The following is an 8,527-nucleotide window of genomic DNA, read 5'->3' as shown; positions in this document are numbered from 1 at the left end:
AGATGGCTGGGGAAGGGGGTGTGGACCAGATCAGGGAGGCCACCCAGCCATGCCAGCTCCCTGGGTTTCTCGGCTTTCAGAGCCTCAGGCTCCTGGTGTTACCCCCAGGCTTCTCCCCTCCTACAGGCTCCCTGGGAAAGGGCTGAATGGCACCTACTGTTTACAGTGGCTTATTTTTCCCTCTAGTTGGGGGCTGACAAAGCCTGCTCTCTGAAGATCTAGGGCATCTCATTCTGGCTTAGTGGGTTTGCAAGAGGGATGTATGACTTGTCTGAGTAACTGTGAATGTGTGTGTGGACTGCCTCTGAGCGTAGCCGACTGGGGAAGAGTGATAGGAAAGGCTGGTCACACTTTGGGGGAAGCCCTGTAGCTCTCTGTGGGGTGGAGTGGGTGGCGTGTCCCCATCTGGTAACTCTATCGAGGTGTGGGGTGTGCTTTGCATTTCTCCGTGACTCCCTGGCTCCCAGAAGGGTTGGTTTTGGAGGAAAGGGTGGATAATGGAGTGACTTCAGACTTAGTTCTGCTCTAGACTCAGGAAGCAGAGATTCTGAGTGTGAGCATGTCTATGCATTTATACTGAAGGCTCAGTTTCTTTCTTTTCTTCTTCTTTTTTTTTTTATTGTTATATTGGTGAGACAGGAAAATTTATTTCAGTGAGGCCAACACCAGGAAGACAGCCGACTTAGTTTCTTCATTCGTAAAAAATGGCTATCGGTAGCAAGCCCCACTTGCCTGAGAGGGCCACCTCTATAAAGACCCCAGAGGATAGTGTGCTGGGTAGCCTGGTGCAAATAGTAGTTATGGCTGGGGTGGGGAGTGGGGGTTCTCAGACAGGATTCTCTTCCTAAATCTAGGTCACCCTCTCTGCCTTGGCTCCCCCACCCCCATCCCTGCCCATCTGTGGGATGGCAGAACCAGGCAGGCCATTGCCCCCAGGGCTGTGGAATTACCCTAATGCAGGTGGTAGCTGTGGCCAGAGAGCCTGTGGTCAGAGAGGACAGATCTCTCTACCAGGCTTTTCTTCCTCTGGGGCTCCACACCTTCTCCACCTTCCTTCTGCCATTCCTGCTCAGCGTCCTTGTCCCTGTCTCTCCCCTGCCCAGTGGCCTTCTTGTCCGGCTCACTGGACAGGGGCCCTAATCGGATTGGACAGCTGAGATCTGTGTGACGGCTGAGAGCAGGCGGGGGGTGGGGGTAAGCCAGTGGGAGGATGGTATGAGGGCTGCCCCTGGCACTGTCCAGGCCTCCCAGACACCACCGTGGGCCTGCGGACTCCTGACTTGGCTTGGCCCCGGGGAAGGGGTGCCAGAGGAAGCTAGGAATGAAGACCTGGGGAGGGAGAGACCTGCCCAGGACCCCAGGACCTCTTTGATCTTTGGTGGCCTTAATGTCACCATCTCTGACTGACCTGGAGGAGAGGACAGCAGGTGAGAGCCAGGCTTGCTCTGCCTTTCCTCCCACCATCCCCACGGCCCAGCTTTCTTCTCTCTTCTTGTTGGGAAATATGTGCACTTTCCCCATCCAGCCCCTTTGGCCAGTTCCCCCCTGTGGGTCACATCTGGGAGCTGCTGGGGGCAGCATGTGTCTGCCTCACTCTGGGTTGTTTCCTCCCCTGGAAGGTATTTCTCTCACTCACTCTCTGGGCTGGGCGCCAGGACTCCTGGGTTTCCCGCCTGCCTCTGGTGCAGGGTTGCTCTGCAGGCCTCCAGAGAGTCGCTGAGCTGGTTTCCTGCCTCCCTGTGTGGGGAGGGCATTCTCCCTGGGCTGGGAGGTGTCAAGAATCCCAGGTGGGATAGGGGTGGGGGCACCACAGTCCCCTGACTCCTCCCTTCTAGCCTCTGACTCAGCTTGGGGGCAGCACATGCCCTGCCTGGCAGGCATGGCCTGTTCTCGCCTCCAGGCTTCCATCTTTACATGTGGGCAGCCAGGATCTACTGCTATCCTTTTTAGCATTTTTTCCCATGGCATCTGGGGGTGGCCATTGAAACCTCTATGTCCATACCCCCACATTTGGGGGAGCAGGGGATTAGCATAATTGAGGCTGGGGCACTATTCCGTCTTCTCTCCAGCTGGGCCAGGATGAAGGAAACCAGCACAAACTTCCCCATGCCAATTCCCCCTGCCCTCAAAAGACCAGTCAGTGGAGCCAGGCCCTGCCCTCTCGGTGCCCGCAATGTGGTTGGCACTGATTTGTCAGAAATTGGGAAGGTTTCCCTCTAGACTGCTTGCCTCCTCTCTCCTCCTCTTGGAGGGCAGGGACAGCTCTAGGATTGTAGGCACTTATGGGCAGGCGTCCCCCTAGGGAAGGGGTGTGGGATGCCCCTGAGATGGCCAAGTTGGCACCAGCCCCAGGCTGGAGCGCTGGACTTGGTTTGGAGCTGGGAGTTTGTGGGGGAGAGCAGGACACGGGCCTCCCTGCCCCCCTCGTTTCCTGCTCTTTGGGCAGCTGTGGGCGAGAAAGGCTGCAGGGACTATTTTTAGTTGGTCTGTCCCCTGGCAGGAGGGACGTGCAGAAAAGCACGGGGCAGCAGAGGGGCTGGGCAAGGTGAGGGTAAGCAGGCAGGCAGAGGAGTAAGGAAGAGCCAGAGGGGTAGCAGATAGGGTGGAGAGGCACGTTGGGGCTAGGGCAGGGCCTTGCACACAGGGTCCTGACCCAGGTAGATGGGTGGGGTGGGGTGGGGCGGGGGAACCCTGGGGACCCCTCAGGGCTCTCTGTTCTAGACTTAGAACTGGAAGGGGCTTGTGAGACCACCTAGGCAATCCCTCACCCTTACAGAGGGGCAAACAGGCTTCCTTGGACGGGGGTGGGGGGAATGTCACTTGCTCTAAGACACCCAACCAGTCATCTGGCTGCATCGGTCCCATCCCAGACCCCTCGTACCGAGTTTCTCTCATCAGGGTCCCTCGGTGCATCTGGTGGGTTGTGACTCCCTGCCCTACTGCAAAAAGGACGACCTGGTCTGCTTCCCTCTCTGCTTGTTTATGCAGGGTCTCCGGTAAACCCCAGCTTGGTTTGTTTATAAATCTCCATCATGTGGAGAGAGCCTGTGTCCAGGCTGGAAGGAGGTCAGGGTTGGGGTTTGTTTAGGTGGCCTGTGGCCACTGGTGTGAATCGAGGTGCTGGGCCTCTTCCAACAGGCTCAGAGGCTGATGAGCCTGGGCTTGGAGACGCCTTAGGGAAGGGGCAACAGGTCTCTCATTCCATCTTAGAGACCCAGAGAGGGCCTGGATGTGTCCACAGTCCTGGGATGAGCGGAGGACAGACCAACGACTAGGATGTAGTCTTGCAGGCTCTCCAGAGCCCCCATCCTGCCCCCGCCTAGGTGCCTAGGTCTTTCTGGTTGTTTGCCAATGCCACCGACAAAGGAGGGAAGCAGGCAGAAGAGTGGGTGGATTACCACAGGCTTCCAGACACAAGTGAACCCTCCTCCCAAGGCCTGGGGGGCAGGGGCAGCTGGTTGAACTTTGGGAGGATCACGGTCCCTGAGAATTCAGCCTCCCGCCTCAGCCTCATCCCTGGGGCCTGCCGTACTGCACATAGACTATGCTGTGAGTAGCGCCCCCTGGAGTGGTTCAGGGCCCTGCGTTTGGAGCCAAATGGGGTGCTTCTGCCCCGCCCCACTTCCTTCTTCCAATCAGCATTGGATCCAGCCTGAAGGAGGTGTTCCAGGTGGGCTTGAATCCAATGTGCCCTCCTCCACCCTACCTCCTGCCACTGCTCCTATTCCTCTGTTGCCACCCCCTCCCCACCAAGCCCGGCACAGTGCGCCACAAATTGTGGCACAGGAGCCCATCCCCCTCTCTCCACTCAGTCTCTAGGTCTCTGGGGGGCTGATTTATCATGCCCCCCCATCAGGCCTGCTGCAGTGTGTGAGAAATCAATAGTGCAAATGGATTGAGGTTGTTCAGCCTGTCGACTCCCCTTGGGCCCCCCCCAACTCTCCGGGGACTTGGCGAGTTACCCAGTCCCTTTCCAGCTCCACGGAGGAAGAGTTATACACACCTAGTGGTTGCAGCTGGAGCGCTGAGCGCAGGAATCGCTCTTTCTGTCCATCTCTGTCTCTGTCCCTCTCATTCTCTTTCTCTCCTATACTGGGCTGGTCTTACATGACAAATACTCTTGAACATTTATTTTCTAGGTTGGGTGGAGTGGGGGTGGAGGGGTTTAAAGGGCAGTAGACTGCCAGCCAGAGGTGGGGGGAAGCAGGTGGGTGAGGGAGACGGTGCCCAGGGAGGACTAGCTGGGGAGGGATTGGGTGACAGCCCACCCCATCAGCCTCTGGTAACCCAATCCCTGCACCCCACCCTCCTGATTCCCCTCCTGTTCAACTGTTCAACAGCTTCAGCAGCTGCTGGCAGGAGTGTGTGTGAGTGCATGTGTGTGCGCTGGGGGTGGAGAGGGGCTGTGGGGGCAGGAGGTGCTGCCAGGACATGTTAAAGGAGCCATGCAGCCAGGGTACGACTTGGGTGGCAGGAGGAGGTGGGGCTGGTGGGGAAGTGGGTGGTGAGTGATGGGCAGGGGGCAGGGGGTGGGGTGGGGCAGGGCAGGCTAGGGGTCTCACAAAACTTGTCTGCACTGGAACAGGACCTGGCGAGCCAGGGTGGGCAGCGATGAGGGGTTGGGGCGGGACAGCCACAGCTTGCCCTAGGAGGCCTGTTCTTCGCCAGGGGGTGCATGTAACCATGGAGGACACAGCCTACCCCTGTCCCCAGTGCCTGGGCTGTGCCTGCTGGGCATCTCAGTCTTGGTGACTAAGTCACTTCTGTCCTGGGGCTGGCAAGATGCCAGGCTCAGCTCTTCTCGGTAGGTGAGTCACTGCCCTGGCATCTCCCCCGGATGCAGCTGAGTCACCCGGCTGTGCCTGCTGGGCAGGTGGGCACCGTGCTTGGGGTGGGGTTGGGGGGGACCCTGTGTGTAGCCCCTGGTGCCTTCTCTGATCTGTCTCTTGTGTGTCCTGGCCCCACCCACAACCCTGCAGCACCTTGCAAGGATGGTGTTTGTCCCATGGGCTCTGTGGAGGGGGTAAAGGATGAAGCAGGAGGCAGCGGGGTACTGTGAGTCTGTGTTTGGTTCGGGGTGAAGGGGGGGCAGTTGAGGAGACTGTGGGCCAGAATCTTAGTTCTGCCGCCGCTTCTTCTGGCAAGTTGCATGACCTTGGGCAAGGCAGTTTCCTTTCTGCACCTCAGTCTCCTCATCTGCACAGTGGCAGCAGGATCCCTGCCCCAGATGACCCTTCAGGGACTGTGTTCATCAGATGGAATGGGGCCTAGTGTGCTTGTGGGAGGAGCTCCCTCTGGGATGCTGGAGGGGAAGAGGAGTCAGGGGTTGGGCAGGTTCCAGCACACATCTCCCACCCTGCCTGTGGTCCTGGAGGGCAAAGCTTCCCATCCGCTCCCCACACTACCAGTGGTGCTATTGGATAGGAGCTGCCCACAGGCTGTGAGAGGGAGGCCTTGTTTTGCTGGAAGCGTGGGCCCTCCTGGGGGCTCTCAGGGCTATTTTGTATCTCCTTTGGCTGCTGGGGGCTCTCTTGGGTTTCGCCTAGTTTGGAGAGGGATCCCTGCCTTGGGAAAACAGTGGCTCAGGCTCCTTCCCCAGCCCAGTGCCTTTTTTGTGCAACAGGGCAAGGGCGGGCCCCAAGAGTGTCTTTCCTAAAGAGCAAGGAGCCCCTGGGCCTGTGGCTCTTCTCCATGTGCCAGTCTCCTGCTGCCTCCTGCACTTTTCTCCCTTCTGAGTGAGGGTCTCTGCAGGTTGGGGGGTGGGAACCCTGCTGTGGGTCCAGCATAGCTGGAGTTCAGCTGCTGTAGACTGAAGAGTCCTGGCCTCCCATGGGGACCTCTCTGGTTTCCTGGAGTCAAGTCTAGGTGGGGCCAGACACTAGCCCTGTGGGACTGGGTGCCCTGAGCAGGGGGAATGTACCCCAGAGGCCTTGTGGGCTGTGTGCTTATACATACGGGTGTATGAGTGTCTGGCCCCCTGTGGGGAATGGGCGTGTGGGTGTATGAATCTCATCCTTCATCTACACATGGGCCTACTGCTAGGTCTGTTTGGGAGTGTGCCCCACACTCTGCTCCATGACCTCGTGTGTCTTAGGTGAGCTTGCTGGATTCTACTCAAGGGTGTGGATACATGTGTGTCCTATGTGTGCACGTGGGGGTGCACACCTGTGTGCTGTAAACATGCACACGGGTGTGCATATATGGGTGTCCTGCGTGTGCATTTACACATCTGAATCTCGATATGCGCTAGCGTGCATGACCCTATGTGCTGGCAGGTATATGCGAAGGCCGCCCTTGATGGGAGGCAGGTACCTGTGTTTGTGCATACTTGCATTTTTGTGTTCAAGGTCTTTCCCCTTTAGCCTTAGCTGGAGGGGATACCGGTAGAATCTGGGGCAGGAAGAACCTGTGCCGGCGAGGGGTGCCTGGCGCTGAGCCCCCACCCCAGGTTGGTCTCTCACCGGGGTGACGCCCCCTGCTGCCGGTTAGACCCAGGTTGCAAGGCCCTGGGGTGGGGGGAGCGCTGGGGGGGAAGGGGTTAAGCGTCGGAGTCCACATCTGGGAGCCATTGGCGCATTCCTGCCCGCTGAGCGCATGTTTGCGGATGGATCTGGACGGGACAGGACGGGAGGGGCTGGGCGGGCGGTTCGCACCGGTGGACGGAAATCCAGACGAGAGCGAGAGACAGCGGGGCCCGGAGGGCGGGAAGGGGCCCGGGAAGCGCGGCCGAGCACCTTCCCCAGTCGCGGACCTCAGGGCCGCGGTCCCGCCGACCGGCCTGTCCTACCTTCGCAGGGCTGGGTGGCGTGGGGCACGTAAAGCTGGAGGGAGGCAATCAGATCCCTGGGCTCTCCACCCCGCTGGGAAGCCAGGGCGATGGGGGACAGAGCCCCGTGTCGGCTCCCGACCTCCAATTCCTAGTCTGTAAAGCGGGGGGCCTGTGGGGCCGGTGGCTTGGAGGGCTCGGCCAGCCGGGTCAGGCCGAGAGTCTCTTCGTCGCTGGGGTGGAGGCCTGGGAGTGTGACACTTCCCCTTCCAGTGGGAAGTCCTGTGGGGGCACTTGTGGCCACTTCTCTGACGGGGCGCGGCGGGGGGGGAGTGTTGTTCCTCTGTGATTGTTCTTTCATCCCCCAGTAGGCTGCTAGAGGTGGGGACCGGAGCCGTCCAAACGGAGCGGCCTGTGGCTGTGTTGGGGGACTGGGGTCTCTGCAGATGCACAGTGGTTCAGATCTGACCCCCCACCCCCCTCGCTAGAACCAGAACGTGAGCTTTCCTGGCTCCTCCAGCCCTGGTCCAGGAGAGAGCAGCGGGGGTCCGAGAGCCCTCAAGCACGGAGGGGTGCTCCTGAGCGCCCCCTGCTAGCCTCCTGGGAGATCCAAGGGCCACTGCCCTTTGGAGGGGAAGGGGGCTTGGCGAGGGGACGCCGCCGACGGGTTGGGCTGGGCCCGACTTCCTCCGACCCGCTCGAGCTGAAGAGGTGTTTGGGGGAAGAGCAGAAGAGTCATTACTCGAGGGAGGTCTCCCTACTCTTGCACTTCCTTTTTTTTTTTTTTTTTTTGCAGATGAGAAAATTAAGATTCAGAGAAAGGAAGCGACTTAATTCAAGGTCGCACAGCTCTCAGGTCCGATTGACCCCTGGAGGATTATAAGTGTAGGAGTCAGGGGCCTGATGGCTAGCGCCAGAGTCCCTGTATTCACTTCCACATCACGCCCTCTTCCCCGGTGAAGGTGTGTGGGGCGTGTGCGTGATCCGTGCCCCTGCCAGTGTGGGTGTGGTTGGGGGCAAAGCAGCGCGGTACCACAGGCTGCTGTCCTTTCTCTACGGAGCCCTCGTCCCATTCTTTGCGCAGAACTTCTCCTCCTCCTCGCTCCGAATCTCTCCTTTTGGGGCAGAGGGAGGGAATTCTCCTGGATTCCCACGGTCCAGCCTTCTGTTGGGCACGTCTCCTTTAAGACTCGCCCTTCCCCGGGTCGGTTAAGGAGGGGGGGCGTGATCCTGAGGGCCCGCCCCTGGCTGGTGATAGGTCAGTGGGCGGGCGGAGGCGGGTCGGGGGGGAGAGGGCCTCCCCTCCCGCTCCGTACCCTCCGCCCCCCCCCCCCCCGTCTGGGGCTCCGGGTAAAGTTTCAGCCTCCGCACGTGACTCGCCATGGCCGCTGCCTTCGCCCCGCGCCCCTGAGCCGCGGCCCCCCAGACGGCTCCTCTCCCGGGACCCCGCGCCCCTGACGCTTAGCAGCCGCGAGGCTCAGGGTCAGGGCAGACGCCGAGCCCGCGGGCGCCCCGGACGGACTGCTTCCTCCCGCTGCGAGGTAACCTCTGCCCGGGGATTTTGGAGAGCCCCCGGCAACCGCGGGCATCGGGCATCGGGGCCCCGCGGCCTGCCCCCTGACGGGAGCTGCGGGCGGCGACGCGGTGCCGGGCGGCCTCCGACGGGAGCCCGGGGTTTCCTGGGCTCCCCGCCCGCCGCCGCCGAGCCCGGGGTGGGGAGCCCGGTGTGCGCGCCGCTGTGCGCCCGAGGGTTCGCGCGCA

General features: G+C 60.5%; 1 protein-coding gene across 2 annotated transcripts in view; it reads left to right on the top strand.

Moving 5' to 3' along the window:
• The window catches only part of RARA (retinoic acid receptor alpha), a 43,870-nt gene that overhangs the window by 1,030 nt on the left and 34,313 nt on the right, over window positions 1–8,527 (top strand). The window contains exon 1 of one of the 2 annotated variants that reach the window (XM_055316820.1): window positions 8,120–8,307. The exons of the other annotated variant lie outside the window; for it this stretch is intronic. The gene's annotated coding sequence lies outside the window, so the exon portion shown is untranslated. Of the gene's footprint in view, window positions 1–8,119; window positions 8,308–8,527 lie in introns of those variants that run through there. 2 annotated transcript variants of the gene reach the window in all.

This window comes from Nyctereutes procyonoides, unplaced genomic scaffold (genome assembly GCF_905146905.1).
Source record: "Nyctereutes procyonoides isolate TBG_1078 unplaced genomic scaffold, NYPRO_anot_genome, whole genome shotgun sequence".
In the NCBI taxonomy this organism is placed as follows: Eukaryota; Metazoa; Chordata; class Mammalia; order Carnivora; family Canidae; genus Nyctereutes; species Nyctereutes procyonoides.
This window is presented reverse-complemented; position numbering and strand designations above follow the sequence as displayed.